Here is a 16347-nt window from a genome sequence, read left to right as displayed (position 1 = left end):
TGGTCTGAAAGTACTGATGGTCTGAAGCTCAGTACTCTTTTTGTCAGGAATTTACATATCATGGGACCAGAAACCTTGGCAAGGAACACCTTGATCGTTTCCCATGATTCAGTACATCTTACCAGGATGTGAAATTTAGTGAATATGTGGAAAAAATTTGTAAATTATGTTCCTTTGATCTTTGGGATGGTTTGTATGTGATTTCTGGGATCATCTTTGCTGTCTAATTTCCTGGTGAAACTTACTACACTGAGTAGAAAAGGGATGGTGGTCAGGGGACTAGAACAAGATACAATTTCAACACATCTCTGTACCTAAAACTGGCAGTATTTTGCCACTGAGGACAGTTGCAGTTCTTCATTGACATCTAGACTGTAAAAAGAATATTGAAATATCTTGAGAGAGCAAGCCAAAATATATTTCTCTCTGTATACTGTCTATATATCATCTATCTTTCCATGGCCATTTTCCCAGATTGTTCCCCATGCCTCCAATTCTCTGTTTCATTCTCGCATGCAGGATTCCCTGGAGTGCCATCTAAAATTCTCCTTTATACAGGAAGCATTTCTCATTCTGTCTTAATTCTTGGACCTTCCTACTGTTGATTATCTTTAATTTATTCTTTATGTATCTTCTCTTTACATACTTGCTTTCATGCTGCCTCCCTCTTTAGATTGTGAATTCCTGGAGGGCAGGGTTATATATTTTAGCCTCCCACTGCATCCTGGGCAGTTGCCAGGCATTCTGATGAATGTCTGAACACTGGATCCAAATGGCTCAGGAAGAGAAAGTGAGGCTTGTGACCTTACACAGCACTCCCTCATTCAAAACTAAGTCAAAATGTAGGAATAAAGGGAACTTTCCATAAAATAATAAGCAGTATCTATCTAAAACCTTCAGCAAGCATTATATGCAATGGGGATAAGCTAGATGCATTCCCAATAAGATCAGGGGTGAAACAAGGTTGTCCATTATCACCACTATTATTTAATATGGTACTAGAAATGTTAGCTGTAGCAATTAGACAAGATAAAGATATCCAAGGAATTAAAATAGCCAAAGAAGAAACTAAGTTATCACTCTTTGCAGATGATATGATGATTTACCTAGAGAATCCCAGAGATTCAAGTAAAAAATTACTAGAATTAATAAACAACTTTGGCAAAGTTGCAGGGTACAAAATAAACCCACACAAATCTTCTGCATTCCTATATATTAGCAACAAAGTCCAACAGCAAGAGATAGAAAGAGAAATCCCATTTAAAGTTAGGGTAGACAGTATAAAATACTTAGGAGTCTACCTGCCAAAACAAACCCAGGGATTATATGAACACAATTACAAGACACTTTGCACAAATAAAGTCAGATTTAAGTAAATGGAAAAACATTAGTTGCTCATGGGTAGGCCGGGCTAATATAATAAAAATGACAATTCTACCCAAATTAATATACTTATTTAGTGCCATGCCAATTAAACTATCAGACAATTACTTTCTAGAGCTGGACAAAATAATATCAAAATTCATTTGGAAAAACAAAAGGTCCAGAATATCAAAGGGACTAATGAAAAGAAATGCTTGGGAAGGTGGCCTAGCGCTACCAGACCTCAAACTGTACTATAAAGCAGCAATTATCAAAACCACTTGGTATTGGCTAAGAAACAGAGAGGTAGACAAGTGGAATAGACTTGGCACTCAAGATGCAGTAGGCAAGGAATATAGCAACCTTCTGTTTGATAAACCCAAGGACCCCAGCTTCTGGGATAAGAACTCATTGTTTGACAAAAATTGCTGGGAAAACTGGATAACAGTGTGGCGGAAATTAGGCATAGACCCATACCTGACAACGTACACAAGAATAAAGTCCAAATGGGTACATGATTTAGGTATAAAGATTGATACCATGAATAAACTGGAGAAGCAAGGAATAGTGTATTTATCAGATCTATGGAGAAGGGAAGAATTCTTTACTAAAGGAGAGATAGAATGCATTATGAAATGCAAAATGGATAACTTTGATTACATTAAACTGAGAAGTTTTTGCACAACCAAACCCAATGCAACCAAAATCCGGAGGGATGTAGTAAATTGGGAAAGAATTTTTAGAGCTAAGCTCAGGGATAAAGGCCTCATTTCTAGAATATATAGAGAACTGATCCAAATGTATAATCATACAAGTCATTCCCCAATTGATAAATGGTCAAAGGATATGAACAGGCAATTTTCAGAGGAAGAAATTAAAGCTATCTATAATCATATGAAAAAATGCTCTAAATCACTATTGGTTAGAGAGATGCAAATCAAAACAACTCTGAGGTACCACATCACACCTATAAGATTGGCAAACATGACAGAACAAGAAAATGATAAATGCTGGAGAGGATGTGGGAAAGTTGGAACACTAATTCATTGTTGGTGGAGCTGCGAGCGCATCCAACCATTCTGGAGAGCAATTTGGAACTATGCCCAAAGGGCTACAAAAATGTGCATACCCTTTGACCCAGCAATGTCGCTACTAGGACTATATCCCCAAGAGATCATAAAAATGGGAAAGGGTCCCACATGTACAAAAATATTTATAGCAGCACTCTATGTAGTTGCCAAAAACTGGAAGTCAAGGGGATGTCCATCAATTGGGGAATGGCTGAATAAATTATGGTATATGAATGTAATGGAGTACTATTGTGCCATAAGAAATGATGAACAAGAAGACTTCAGAGAGGCCTGGAAGGACTTATATGACCTGATGCTGAGTGAAAGGAGCAGAACCAGGAGAACTTTATGCACAGCAACAACCACAGTGTGTGAGAGTTTTTTCTGGTAGACTTAGATTTTTGTAATAACACAAGAACTTCTTACCAAAAAAAAAAAAAAAAAAAAAAAATCCCAATGGAGGATCTCAAGGCAAAATGCCTGCCACACTCAGAGAGAGAAATATGGAAGTCACTCACATATTGTAGCAGATTATGTTTGTGTATGTGTATGTGTTTGTGTATCATGTTCTGATTTGTTATACGATTTCTTTCATTTATCTTAGTCTGACTACATAGCATGACTATAGTGAAAATATACTCAATAGGAAAGTATATGTAGAATCTATACAGAATTGTATGCAGTCGTGGGGAGGGAGGGGGGTAGTGGGGAGTAGGTGGGGAGGGATAAAATCGCAATTGTATGGCAGTGATTGTTAAACATTACAAAATAAAAAAAAAATAAAAAATAAAAAAAAAAAACTAAGTCAAGTGCAAATCATGCCATCACTTCTCTCATGTCATGGTCTTTGAAAAGGAAGGACGAACACAATACATTTTAGAAATGAGGTCTTTATCACAGACACCAGTTGCAAAAATTCTTTCCCAGTTTTCTGCTTACCTCCTAATTGTGGTTGCATTGGGTTTGCTTGTGTGAAAACTTTTCAATTTAATGTAATCAAAATTATCCATTTTGCATTTCATAATGCTCTCCATCTCTTCTTTGGTCATATATTTCTCCATTCTCCTTAAATTTGACAAATACACTATTCCTTGCTTGCCTAATGTGTTTATAGTATGAGTTTTTATACCTAGATCATGTATCCATTTGGACTTTATTCTTGTGTATGGTGTCAGGCATTGGTCTGTGCCCAGTTTCTACCACACTGTTATCCAGTTTTCCCAGCAGTTTTTGTCAAGAAGTGGGTTCTTACTCCAGAAGCTGGGATCCTTGGGTTTATCCAACTACTGTTTCATTGCTATGTTGATTGCTATATTCATTGACTACTATGTGTTAAGTACCTATCTCATTCCACTGGTCTACCCATCTATTTATTAACCAGTACTAAGTGGTTTCAATGATTGCTACTTCATAATACAATTTGATATCTAGGCCATTTCCCCTAGCATTTCTTTTCATTAATTCTCTTGATATTCTGGAACTTTTGTTCTTCCACATGAATTTTGATACTATTTTTTCTAGCTCTAGAAAATATTTTTGGTAGATTGATTAGTATGGCACTGAATAAGTAAATTAATTTAGGTAGAATTGTCATGTTTATTATATTGGCTCGGTCTACCCATGAGCACCTGCTGTTTTTTCACTTACTTAGATCTGACTTTATTTGTGTGAAAAATGTTTTGTAATTGTGTTCATATAGTCCCTGCGTTTGTTTTGGCTGGTAGACTCCTAGATATTTTCCATTTTCTACCACAGCTTTAAATGGGATTTCTTTTTCTATCTCTTGCTGTTGGGCTTTGTTAGATAGAAATGCAGATGATTTATGTGGGTATATTTTGTAACCTGCAGCTCTGCCAAATTTATTATTTCAGTTAGTTTTTTGCTTGATTCTCTAGGACTCTCTAAGTATATTGTCATATCATCTTCAAAGAGTGATAATTTAGTTTCTGCTTTGCCTATTCTAATTCCTTCAATTACTTTTTCTTCTCTTATTTCTAAAGCTAACATTTCTAGTACTATATTGAACGATAATGGTAATAACGGACATCCTTGTTTCATCCCCAATCTTATTGGAAATTCCTCTAGCTTATCCCCATTGCATATAATCCTTGCTGATGGTTTTATGGGAACTTATTATTTTATAGAAAAATCCATTTATTCCTATGCTCTCCAGTGTTTTCAATAGGAATGGGTGTTGTATTCTGTCGAAAACTTTTTCTGCATCTATTTAGATAATCGTATGTTTTCTGTTAGTATTTTTGTTGATGAGATCAATAATATTGATAGTTTTCCTAATGATGAACAAGCCCTGCATTCCTGCTATAAAACCTACCTGATAATAATATATTATTCCCTTGAAAAGTTGCTGTATTCTTTTTGTTAACATCTCATGTAAAATTTTTGCATCTATATACATTAGAGAAATTGATCTATAACTCTATAACTTTTTTTCTCTCTTTTTGTTCTTCCTGGTTTAGGTATCAGAACCATATTTGTATAATAAAAAGAATTTGGTAGAACTCCTTCACCAATTTTCCCACATAGTCTATACAGTATTGGAATTAACTGTTCTTTAAATGTTTGATAGAATTCACTTGTGAATCCTTCAGGCCCTGGATATTTTTTTCCTAGGGAGGTCATTATTTTTTTCCTGAGATTTGGTTGTTTAATTATTCAGCTTCCTCTTCTGTTAATCTGGGAAACTTATATATTTTAAAAAATCTTCATCTGTGTCACTTAGATTGTCAAATTTATGGACATCCATTGGGAATAGATTGAATTTTTGAAATCAGGACTTCAGAAAAATTAGGTACCTCTGGATCTCCCCAAATCATTAGTTATTAAAAATTGTTTCTCTCAATTATCCAGAGTAAGAAAATGGGACCCAGGGAAGTGAAGTGACTTATTCTTACTTATTTTAAAGACCATTGGTCTATGCCTGGCAGCAGCCTCAGAGTCATTAAATTTAAGAAGCTAAATTTGCAGGGGAGGAAACTGAGGCTCAGTGTATAAAACTGACTTACCCCTTTCCTACTAAAGGTCCTAGATGTAAAGGAAGTCCCAAGAAGTCAAGTCTAACTCAGTCAGTTTACAGAGGAAAAGACTGAAGCTAAGACAGCTGATGAGACTTATCTGAGTTCACACAGCTAGCCAGGGGCTTTGGCTGGATTTGAACTCAGGTTCAAACTCAGCTACCTCTGAAGCTCAGAAATGTACACACTCTGTCCTGTTGCATCCTGTACTTCCATCTCCAGAGGTTACTCTCATCTCTCTAGATGTTCCAGGATTGAAGTAGAAGGGAGCAGTACTTTCTTTTAATTTTAAAATAAAAACAATTTCCCAAAATGTAAAATTTCATCTCCTAAACACTAAAGAATTATTTATTGGCTAGAATGGAATTCTTTGGCTTCCTCTCTACTTAAAATCTGTATAGAATAAAAGAATTCCTGGAGCGCAATTTTGCCTTTTGATAACATGAGAGGTTTGAAACGATTTGAGTAAAAGTTTAGGTTATGACACACCAAAGCCTCTAAAAATGACCAGATAATTCCCAAACATGGTGAAAATGCTCTGCAGGTATCTGATCACTGAAACAACTCACATCCTATCATACTCACACATGCACCAGAGAGGTCCTAGGGTGACAAGATAGTGCTGTTGCCCTGCTTTTCTCAGAATGTTCCAAATAATGTGATAAAGAGTAAATGTACAGACTAGGTATAGAACGTGACTCATTAATAAAATGATTAAATTACTCAGAAATTATGTCTCTCCTACTTTAAAAATGTCACATTGTGATGGAGTATGGTGCTACCTGACCAGAATAACTGAAAACATCAGGCAAGATGCCATTGGTTGTCATTTTGCTGGTATCAAAGACTCCAAAACCATTGACAATGAATCTGCCAAACTTAGAAAGGAGCTGATGTGATTTTCACCAAAGTATAATTTTCTAATGTTGATTCTGTGCTAAGAGAAATCTTGATGGAGGGACAATGGCCAAAGAAATCTCATTTTGGCTGTTGGGCACTGAAGGCACAAATCTTTCAGTATGTGTGAAAGTCAGAGAAGAAAAATCTTAAAGACTAATCCCTTAGGCTTCAGTATTAGAAGTTGTGGAAAGATGAGAGAACATCACTGAACTTCACAGTCACAAACACCTAAGGTCAAATTCTGTGTCAGATACCACTTCTGGCTTCGATCTCTTGCACTTCATGTTGAGAGGCTTAGATCTGATGGCATGGGGTGTGCTTTCTAGGTGTAGGTTACTTAATATGACATTGGACAAGTTATTCTTGTTCCCTTGGCCTGTTTCCTCATCTGAATCATGGGGGAGGGAGGTGAAATAGATGGCTTGTGATGTTCTAAGTGTGTGGACCTGTATTAGGGGCTAAAAGTAATGAGTAGATGGAGAGGGAACTGGGGCCAAACATATAGCCCATATACTTGAAAAGGTTAACAGTGAAAAAGTAGAGAGGGACAGCTTTGTTCAGAATGAAGATCCACCAGGCAGAGGGGTGGCTGGAGGTAGAGGAGGACATAGTTCAGTGACAGGAACACTGAATAGATTATCTGAGATTATCTCAGGTTATCTGAGAGGGGCCTGACAGCTTTAGGGTAAAGTAATAATACTCACTAAAACTTTCTGGTCCTCAGGTTCCCTCTCAGTGAAAAGCCTTGGTAAAAGTATATGACCCGTGTGTACCCTCCCAGCCTATGTGGTATATCACACCAGGAACGTCAGTTTTCTAGGCCTCAGTTTTCTTTTCAGCAACAGCAATGAGTTAAATTATATGAGCCGAAGGGCCCTGGTAAACTCTGGGTGATCTCACACCAGTCACTCCAGCTTGCTAGGCCTTATTTTGGCTTTCAGAAAAAGCAAGACTAAGGACTCCATTACCTTAGAGAAGTCTGCCAGTTTAGACCTAATCCCAAACCAGTCACTTCAGCTTGTTAGGACTCAATATCCCTTTCAATCCCTTGACAGGCATAAAGTATGTGAACTGTGGTTTTATGTTTTTTTTTAAAATCCGTGATATTGGTCATGTTATTAGATTTTTAATTTTTCTTGTACTACAATTTTTGGAAATCATTGTATAAGAAATGCTATGAATTTGAAAAATGATACCTAGAGAGTGATGCAATTGTATCTTTAGAAAATTAACTTCTCTTTTAATTTGGATGCTGATTATTAATTGAGCTATTAGAGAATTTGGTCACAACTTGAAAGTTAAGATTTTTTGTTAACATTTTAACTGTGAAGCTCCTTGGAGACTTATCAGGTTCCTTGGGAATTTCTGTTTCGGTAGGATCATAAAATTCCATCAGCTTTTCTGATGGCATGTTGTGAAATTCTAAAGCAGGAGTGAGGAATCCGCAGTCTTGAGGCCATATGTGGCCTTCTAAGTCCTGGGGTGCAGCCTTTTGACTGAGTTCAACTTTGACAGAACAAATCCTTTTGTTAAGGGATTAAGTCAAAAGGCTACACTTGATGTCCTAGAGGACCGCACGTAGTTTCAATGCCACAACTTCCCCACCCCTGTAAAGGAATGAAATGGTTTAATGAGAAACTAGGACCGCTCACAGTTGAAATGAGGTGACTTACAAGTTTGATTTCTAAGAAGAAATTTTCATCGGATAGACTGTTTGGCCACTGCTTATACAAATTCTGAAATTGTATCTGGAATAGTATATATTAAAGTTATACGGTTAAGTCAACTTAATCTTAATAGACCCCAGATTTAAAGCTTTTATTTTTGCCTTATTAGGGGTTAATATGTAATCTCTTCAGATATGGATATCTGTCAGCATGACAGCTTACAGGAGGTCATAGCATTTCTGAGTTTTGAGCAAACTCCCAAGTGCATAATTATGCACACTGTATGTGTGTATAAACAGAATGTGACTATTTTCTTAATTTCTAATGATTATGCTTCAGGATGGATTTAAACTAGAAATGATGAATGTATATCCTTATATGAGAAAAATAGTAATAACTGTACTCAATCCTAATTTGAGGTGAGATAGAATCTCTTGGAACTATATTTTGTTATATTGTTCTGAATTTTGATTTCAGGTATGATCGTCTAAATTATCATTAAATCAATAATCTATCATTCAAGGGAAAAGACATGGGCTGCTCAAAGGGAATTCGATCAGAGAAATGTTACAGGTAGATGTCTGTGCCTGGTGAAGATTGAGAGGATGACCTTGCGTAGACAAAGGTAAGAGCTTTATGACTCAGTTTCCCCCTTATGTTATTACTTTTCTGAAGAGGAAATTTTCTCACCTAGTTAATCCTGAGCCAGGCCATAGCCAGGGAAAGGATAATATATTCTGTGAATAATGTGGAATTTTGCTAAATGATTCACTGTTATCTATGACTTTTTCATGGAAACAGATAGCATTAAAGTAGCTTTATCCTGCTATGTTTATGCCAGGTCAGTTCATCCCCTTGAAGGGACAGTTTTGATTTCTTATACCCATGTTCTTCTCTCTTCCTTTCATAGCAAATTTCTCTAACTAGGGCAGGTGAGTTGTAAAAATTGTTGTTGTTGTTTCTACATGATTCATCTTATTATTGCAATACTCAAGCATCTCTCAGTGACTATAATAGGATGCAAGTATGAAAAAGATGAATGTTTTCATTTTCCTATTCTGAATTTGTGGTCACTAATGTTTTCCACTTCCTGATCTAAGCAGCTAGATAAATAAGTTCTTAGGCTTGTCAGGCCATCCTTTTGTTGATGATTAAGCATTATGATCAGGTCTGTACAATACCACCTTTTTTCTCCACGGTGTAATGAGATAGATAGATAGATAGATAGATAGATAGATAGATAGATAGATAGATAGATAGATAGATGGATGGATGGATGGATGGATGGATGGATGGATGGATGGATGGATGGATGGATGGATGGATGGATGCTAAAAGTAGACAGTAAAACAAAGATTTGATATGATCAACATGTAAAAAGAGGTTGTAAGTTTCAAATTTCATCTAAAAGTGTTTAATTTTAATGGAAGAGTAAACTTCACTTTGAGAGAAGCAACAATATTAGACTGTTTTTTTAAGAACTACTATATATATGCATATATATACATACATATATCTGTATGCATATACACACACCACATGTGTGTGATTATATTCCAAAAATGTTTCTGTTAAGAAAAATGACAAAAAGAGAAGTAAACATGATGGACGATATATTGTAAATATTTTTTCTTTTGTTCCTGAAGGCAATTAAGAAGTAGATTGAAAAAGTATTCAACAAAGTCCTAACATCCCTCAGGTTCAACTGAATATACATAGATGAATTTTTAAAGAATTTTCTTCCTTTTATCTTTTCTGGGATTTACAGGCTTTTATTAAATTTTATTAATAAGCTCTCAAAATTGGATTAAGTATTTAATGTGTAAAATTGCATTAATAATAATAAAATAGAAATTATATACAATTTATAAATATTTAACATATATATAAAATATATATTGTATATGATTACATATTATATATAATATGTTATGTATAATACATGTAATATATATTATATTTCTAAAATATATTATGTATAATAATAATGTAATTATAAAAATAAAATTTTAATTTGTGTTTTTTCCCTATTTTGGAGTAGGCTAGTATTAATAGATAATATTAAGAGACAGAAAGGTTTATTTTCCAAGTCAGGCCCTCACGTATCCTTTTTAAGATTCTTTCAGCATCCCATTGTTGACATTGTCCATATCAGGTACAGGGTTCAAGTAAAGACAGAAAGAGCAAGCATGTAAAAACTGAAATTCTCTGCATTTTCAGAAAAATTAGAGGTTGCTAATATAATGTTCTTCATGTAGCTTTGTTGTTAATAAGGTTGGCACCATGATATGCAACCTGGATTTCATCACATAAACTAATTACTGGAAAACCAAATTTGCAAATTTATATTAGGCCTTACTAAATTGTAGTAAGTCTAATCGCTAGCAGATTTTAGCAACCTTACGTTGGCAACCTCTGCAAGTGAGTTAGAACCAGGAAGGCAGATGTACTAAGAAGAACCCCTCCACACCTGCCCTGGTGATGAGGTCTATTCCGGAATTACTAAGAGACAATGTTTCCAAGCACTAGATGGTGATGTGGTGCTTCTTAGGCAATAACCATAAGCTGATGAGATGCACATTTGGAGTGCGGTACCAGGAACAAGCCGATCAAGGATATCTTGCATTATTTAATATGGATGATCATTATATTACTCTTGCTTTAATATTTCCTGGTCTTCTGTTTACCTGCAGAGGTATATGCCCATAGTCAAATGTGAACATATCTATGAAAATGGGGGAAATTGTTATGGGAAATACTCATCTTTCATTTCCTTTTACTAATTATCTATTTATTCATCTGTCTATCTGTCTAGCTATCATCTGTCTATCAGTCTCTATTTATTTATTTATTTTTAGTAAGGCAAATGGGTTAGGTGACTTGCCCAAGGTCATACAGCTAGTAAGTATCAAGTGTCTGGTCTGAGGCCAGATTTGAACTCAGGTCCTCCTGACTCTAGGGCTAGTTCTCTATCCACTCCACCTCCTAGATGATCCACTAGCTTCTTATTAAGGGCTCAGGCCCATTCTTCCTGCAACTTTTGATTAATGGAAAATTTGTCTTCTTTTAATATTAACTTCACCTGCCTAAAAACCTGACTCATGGGGAAATAGTGTTTAAAGAAAGACTTTAGACATTCCTAATATAATAAACCAAATGTGAGGAGGAAAGGAATATAGTAATTTAAAACCTTCAAAAAAGTCTATATTCGTGGAAGAATTTCTCTGATGTCAAGTCTTCATGAAATATATAGCCCACTGGGTCTTCTTCAAAATGTAGTCTTGTATTTCCATAAATGTAGGATTTTGCAAACTCAGTGTTTCATCTGTAATCTGACTTGGTTTACCTATAGAGTCTGTTTAACTAGATTTGTTCCCTTAGATGATGTATGAGCTTATGATCCTATTTAACTGTATTGGACTTTTATGACATTGAAGGAAGCATGGGATATTTATGAATATATGTGTGTATGCACACACATATATATGTATACATACAAATGTATACATATATGTGTATATGTATATGTGTATATATATGTATATATATATATATACACACATATGTATGTATGTATCAGACATAACTGACTTGGCCAAGGTAACACAGCTAGTAAGTGTCTGAGGCCAGCTTTGAACTCAGGTCTTCCTGACCCCAGGGTTGCTGCTCTATCCATTGTGTTAATTTGCAATCTGTAAAGAGAAAAAAAAACCTTTTGCAGCCTAAAAGAATGTATAAGATCATAATATGTGAAAGAATTGTTTCTTTGACACTGGCTTAATTTTGTCTACAAAAAAGCCTCTTTAGAATCCTAATTTTTGCTCAGGATTATTTTTCCACATCTTGAAACTGTGCTTAATCCTACTAAAACCTAAGTTTTTACCTCTCTAATTTCAACATTGTGACAGATTTATTTCAGCAGTAGTAACCTGCAACACAATCTCAAAGAGGAGATCTTTTGCCAATAACAACATAAACAAGATCTGGATATGTAATTAAGAACATGAAGGTGAGATTTGAACCCAGGCCTCTTGATCCTAGGTCCAGAATGCATTCTATGACACCACACTGCCCCCCAGTCAGCAGGTCTTCCCTTCTCCAATATAACACACAGAAAGGTATTTACTATTGGAGCAGGAGGTGACTGCCAGCTTTCTTTCACTTTTTTGTTGGGTAGCCTCCACCAAAGGGTTCCTAGTGCCCTTGGCAGCTGGTTCCTACAGGGCTTAGAGTACCAAGCCTGGAGTCAGGAAGGGTGAGTTCAAATCTAGTCTCAGACACTTAATTAGCTGGTGACCCTGGGAAAGTCACTTAACCTCTGCCTGTTCGATTTCCTCATCAATTAAATGGGGATCATAATAGTACCTCCCTCCCAGGGTTGTTGTGAGGATCAAATGATATAATGATGACAAAGCACCTATCCAGCACTGTCAGTGCTTTATAAATGTTAGTTGTCACTACTATTACTGCTTTGTTGTTGTTCACTGCTTTATAAATGCTAGTTACTACTGCTACTTGTACTACTACTACTACTACTACTTTGTGATTGTTCAGTCAGTTAGGGATTTCTTGGCAAAGACACTGGAATGGCTTGCCATTTCCACCTTCAGCTCATATTACAGACGGGAAAGTTGGGACAGGGATTAAGTGACTTGTCCAGGGTCCCACAGCTAGTAAGTGTCTGAGGCTGGGATTTAAACTCAGGGAGAAGAATCTTCCTGATTCCAGTCCTGACCCTTCATCCACGGTACCACCTACTTGCCCTACTACTCCTGCTCCTACTCCTTCTCTTACTCCTCCTCCTCCTCCTACTACTACTACCACCACCACTACTACTACTACTACTACTACTACTACTACTACTACTATCTTTAGGACTCAGGGCAATTTGTATGACCTGGTGCCAGTGTAGTCTATAGGTATGTGAGTAGTGTGTGTGTGTGTGTGTGTGTGTGTGTGTGTGTGTGTGTGTGTGTGTGTGTGTGTGTGTGTACGTGTACGTGTAGCAGCTACAGGAGTGAGGGGCAGGAGTTGGAAAGGTAAATGTAAAAGACTGAGTTTTCCCCCAGCCTTCAAAAAAGCCACAATGGAAATGTGTTAACTTTGGGGGTAGAGTCCTGAGCCCTGAGTCAGGGAAGAAGTGAATAGAGACCAAAGCTAGTTAGCAATCAGAACTAAGGACCTCTGCCTGAGAGGGACAAGTAAGACCATCTTGAGAACTGCCAGAATGACCCATTGCTGGGCCAACCACACAGGATGATACAGCCTGACAGAGCTGGTCACAGGCTTAGGGAGGAGCCGCTGAAACACAAAGTTGGCCCATCTCATTAGGGGTGCTTGTTCCTAGAGAAAGTAGGGGGGTGTGAGTGAGCCTCTCACACTGGAGATCAGTACATGCAGGAAGGGCCTTTCAGGATTTCTGTGTAGGGAGAAGACCAGGTAGGGGAGGCCTCCAACCCAGGGTTATGGCCAAGATCAGTGTGGCTTTCTCTGCCTCAGGGTCTCTACCTGCTACACCAAGGCTAGATGGCCTCCAAGGTCCTTGATGCTATATATTGTCCCTGCAAATATGTGGTTGCACCTGCTTCCTCTTGGGCCCACAAAAATTGTAAAGTTTGGGGGAGTGCACATGGGACGAGCTGTTAGATCCCCTGCTGAGACCTCTGCAGGTAGTAAGTAGAAGGTTTAGAAGAAGATTGAGTGGGCCTTCCAGAGACTCTGGGAGACCTCCCCACATTTCCAAGAGGAAATCCCCAGATGAACTAGGCCCAATTCTTATGGAATCAGAATCTGTCAACACCAGGGCAAAGGCAAATCTCACTCTTACTTTATTTCATAGCTGGATGGATGTCTGGGGTGTACTGGAATTCACAGAACAATAAAAACACACACTTTTTTTCATTTTGAAAAAAAATCAATATAATTTCAACATTTGCAAAATCCACTGAAGAAGGAACTTTCCTAGACATCTGTCAATACAGAAATTTTTTTTCTTATCATCTAAATGTGTATTGGAGTCAATTGGGGCACAGAGATAAGCATGCAGAAGACTTGCCATGTATCAGATAATCCAAAACTCCCACCCCCACCTCCTCCCATTATTGTGGTGACATTCAACAATCATCAGTTAAGGTCGTTGGTAACTAAGCAGTCACACAGGTCCTAAATGGTGAGATTTAAAAGCACAGACCCATCAAGATATGTATACCTTTTAAAAACTTTTAAAAACCTCTGAAGCAGGAACTTTCATAGACCTCCATCAGTACAGATGAGTGTCTTCCTCTTATCATCAAATTATTCGTTGGAATCAACACAGATCACATTAGACCAGTTCAGTCACTGGGGCATAGGGACAAAGCATGTAGAAGGTGAGGATATTCTCATTTAAAGAAGGTGCAGATAACCAGTCCCATGCAACAGATAACCCAACACATTCACCCACCCCCATTAACATAGTGATATTTTTGGCACCAAAAATCATCAGTCAAGATGTTTGGACACTGAACATTCACACAGGTCCTAAGTGCGGAGATTTAAAAGCACAGAACCATCAAAATATGTATAACCTTTTCGGGCAAGAAAATCAATACATTATTGGACATTTTTAAAAGCCCTCTGAAGGAGGAACTTTGCTATACACTCCTCAATTCAGATGAGTGTTTTTTTCTTACCATACACTTATTCATTGGAATCAAAATGGCAAGTATCAGTCCAGTTCAGTCACTGGCACATCGAGATAAAACACTTGGAAGAGAAACATAGTCACATTATAAAAAGGGGCAGGTAACCAGCCCATGTAAATGATAACCTTGTTAAAGTGGCAGTATCTTTGGCACTAACAATCATCAATCAAGGTTGTTGAACACCGAACATTCACACAGGTCCTAAGTGTGGAGATTTAAAAGCACAGAACAATGAATATATATACACTCTTTTGGGCAGGAAAATCAGCACATTTTTGGGCACTTTTAAAAGCCCTATGAAGGAGGAACTGTCCTAGACTTCCCTCAATACAGATGAATGTTCTTCTCTCATCACCCCACTACACATTAGAATCAACATAGCAAACAGTATTTGGGGTATGGAGATAAAGCATATGGAGGAACACTACAGTCACATTTAAAGAAGTGGTAGAATCCCGTGTACCAGGTAACACAACCAAGCCTCCCACCCCTTTCATGTGGTGATATTTTTGGCAGAAGCAATCATTAATCAAGGTCTTTGGACACTGCGCATTCACACAGGTCCTAAGTGCTGAGATCTAAAGACAGAGAACCACGAAAAAATATATACTGTTTTTGGGGCAGCAAAATCAAAACATTTTAGGACACTTTCAAAAGCTCTTTGAAGGAAGAACTTTCCTAGACATCCATGAATTCAGATGAGTGTTTTTCTCTTATCACCCAGTTATGCATTGGAATCCACACAGCAAACAGCAAACAGTTCAGTAATGAGCACAGAGAAACAGAGCACTTGGAAGAGAAGCGTGGCCACCTTGCAAGAAGGAACAGATAACCAGCCTGAGTCCCAGATAACCCAGTTAAAGTGGCAATATCGTTGGCACTAGCAGTCTTCCCTGAAGGTCTTCTGTCACTGAACAGTCCCAGAGGTCCTAAGTGCTGGAACCATCAGAATGCAAAGTCAAAGGCGTATCATGTGCTCGTCTAGGAAGGTGGGAAAGGTCCCACTTAGCTTCCCAGTCTCTGTCCATTGCTATAAACACTAGTGGCTGTTCTGCAAGAAGAGAAGAGGCTTCCTACATGGAAGTAGTTAAGGAAAAATTTAAAGAAACAAACTTCAACTCCCGAAAACACATTATAGGAACAGATCATTTTGGCAAGATATGGGCCGATATAGCCAATCGGTTGGCTCCAGGAAATGCTCATGTGGCAGGAGTCCAAATCACCACACCTTTAGGGAGTTACTTTCAGGTTCTCCTCAGAGGTTGGGTCGTAGTCTCTGGCATCAAAAAACAGCAGAGAAGGGTTGTTGGCCAGATAATCTAGGAAATTTTGCAAATGGCTCAGCAGCACATTCATGCTGCTGTCCTCCAGAGCAGTGCAGGTGAGCATTGGGCCCAGATGCTCGAAGAGGCTCAACAGGTGTATGCCTCCATAGAGTTCACACATCTGGCTTGAGGGTAGCTGACCACCAGTTCATCATACTGTGGCCTCTGGAAATCATAAAGCAGCTGGGTGCTCAGGAGTACATTAAAGTATTCCTTGAGCACAGCCACCAGGCCCCAGACAGCTCAGCTTTGATCTCTGGTGTGGTGCTTCCCTTTCAGGGAAGGCAGCATATTCAAAGAGGATGGCA

At 37.7% G+C, this 16347-nt stretch overlaps 1 long non-coding RNA gene across 2 annotated transcripts in view; it reads left to right on the top strand.

Annotated features, from left to right (window-relative positions):
• The window catches only part of LOC140515940 (uncharacterized), an 89041-nt gene that overhangs the window by 61356 nt on the left and 11338 nt on the right, over window positions 1-16347 (top strand). Inside the window, exon 2 of one of the 2 annotated variants that reach the window (XR_011971190.1) lies at window positions 8509-8656. This is a non-coding gene — a long non-coding RNA (uncharacterized lncRNA). Of the gene's footprint in view, window positions 1-8508; window positions 9613-16347 lie in introns of those variants that run through there. The other variant, XR_011971189.1, reaches the window with a different exon arrangement.

Source organism: Notamacropus eugenii, chromosome X, assembly GCF_028372415.1.
Source record: "Notamacropus eugenii isolate mMacEug1 chromosome X, mMacEug1.pri_v2, whole genome shotgun sequence".
In the NCBI taxonomy this organism is placed as follows: domain Eukaryota; kingdom Metazoa; phylum Chordata; class Mammalia; order Diprotodontia; family Macropodidae; genus Notamacropus; species Notamacropus eugenii.
The sequence above is the reverse complement of the archived record's forward strand: the minus strand, read 5'-3'. Positions and strand labels throughout refer to the sequence as shown.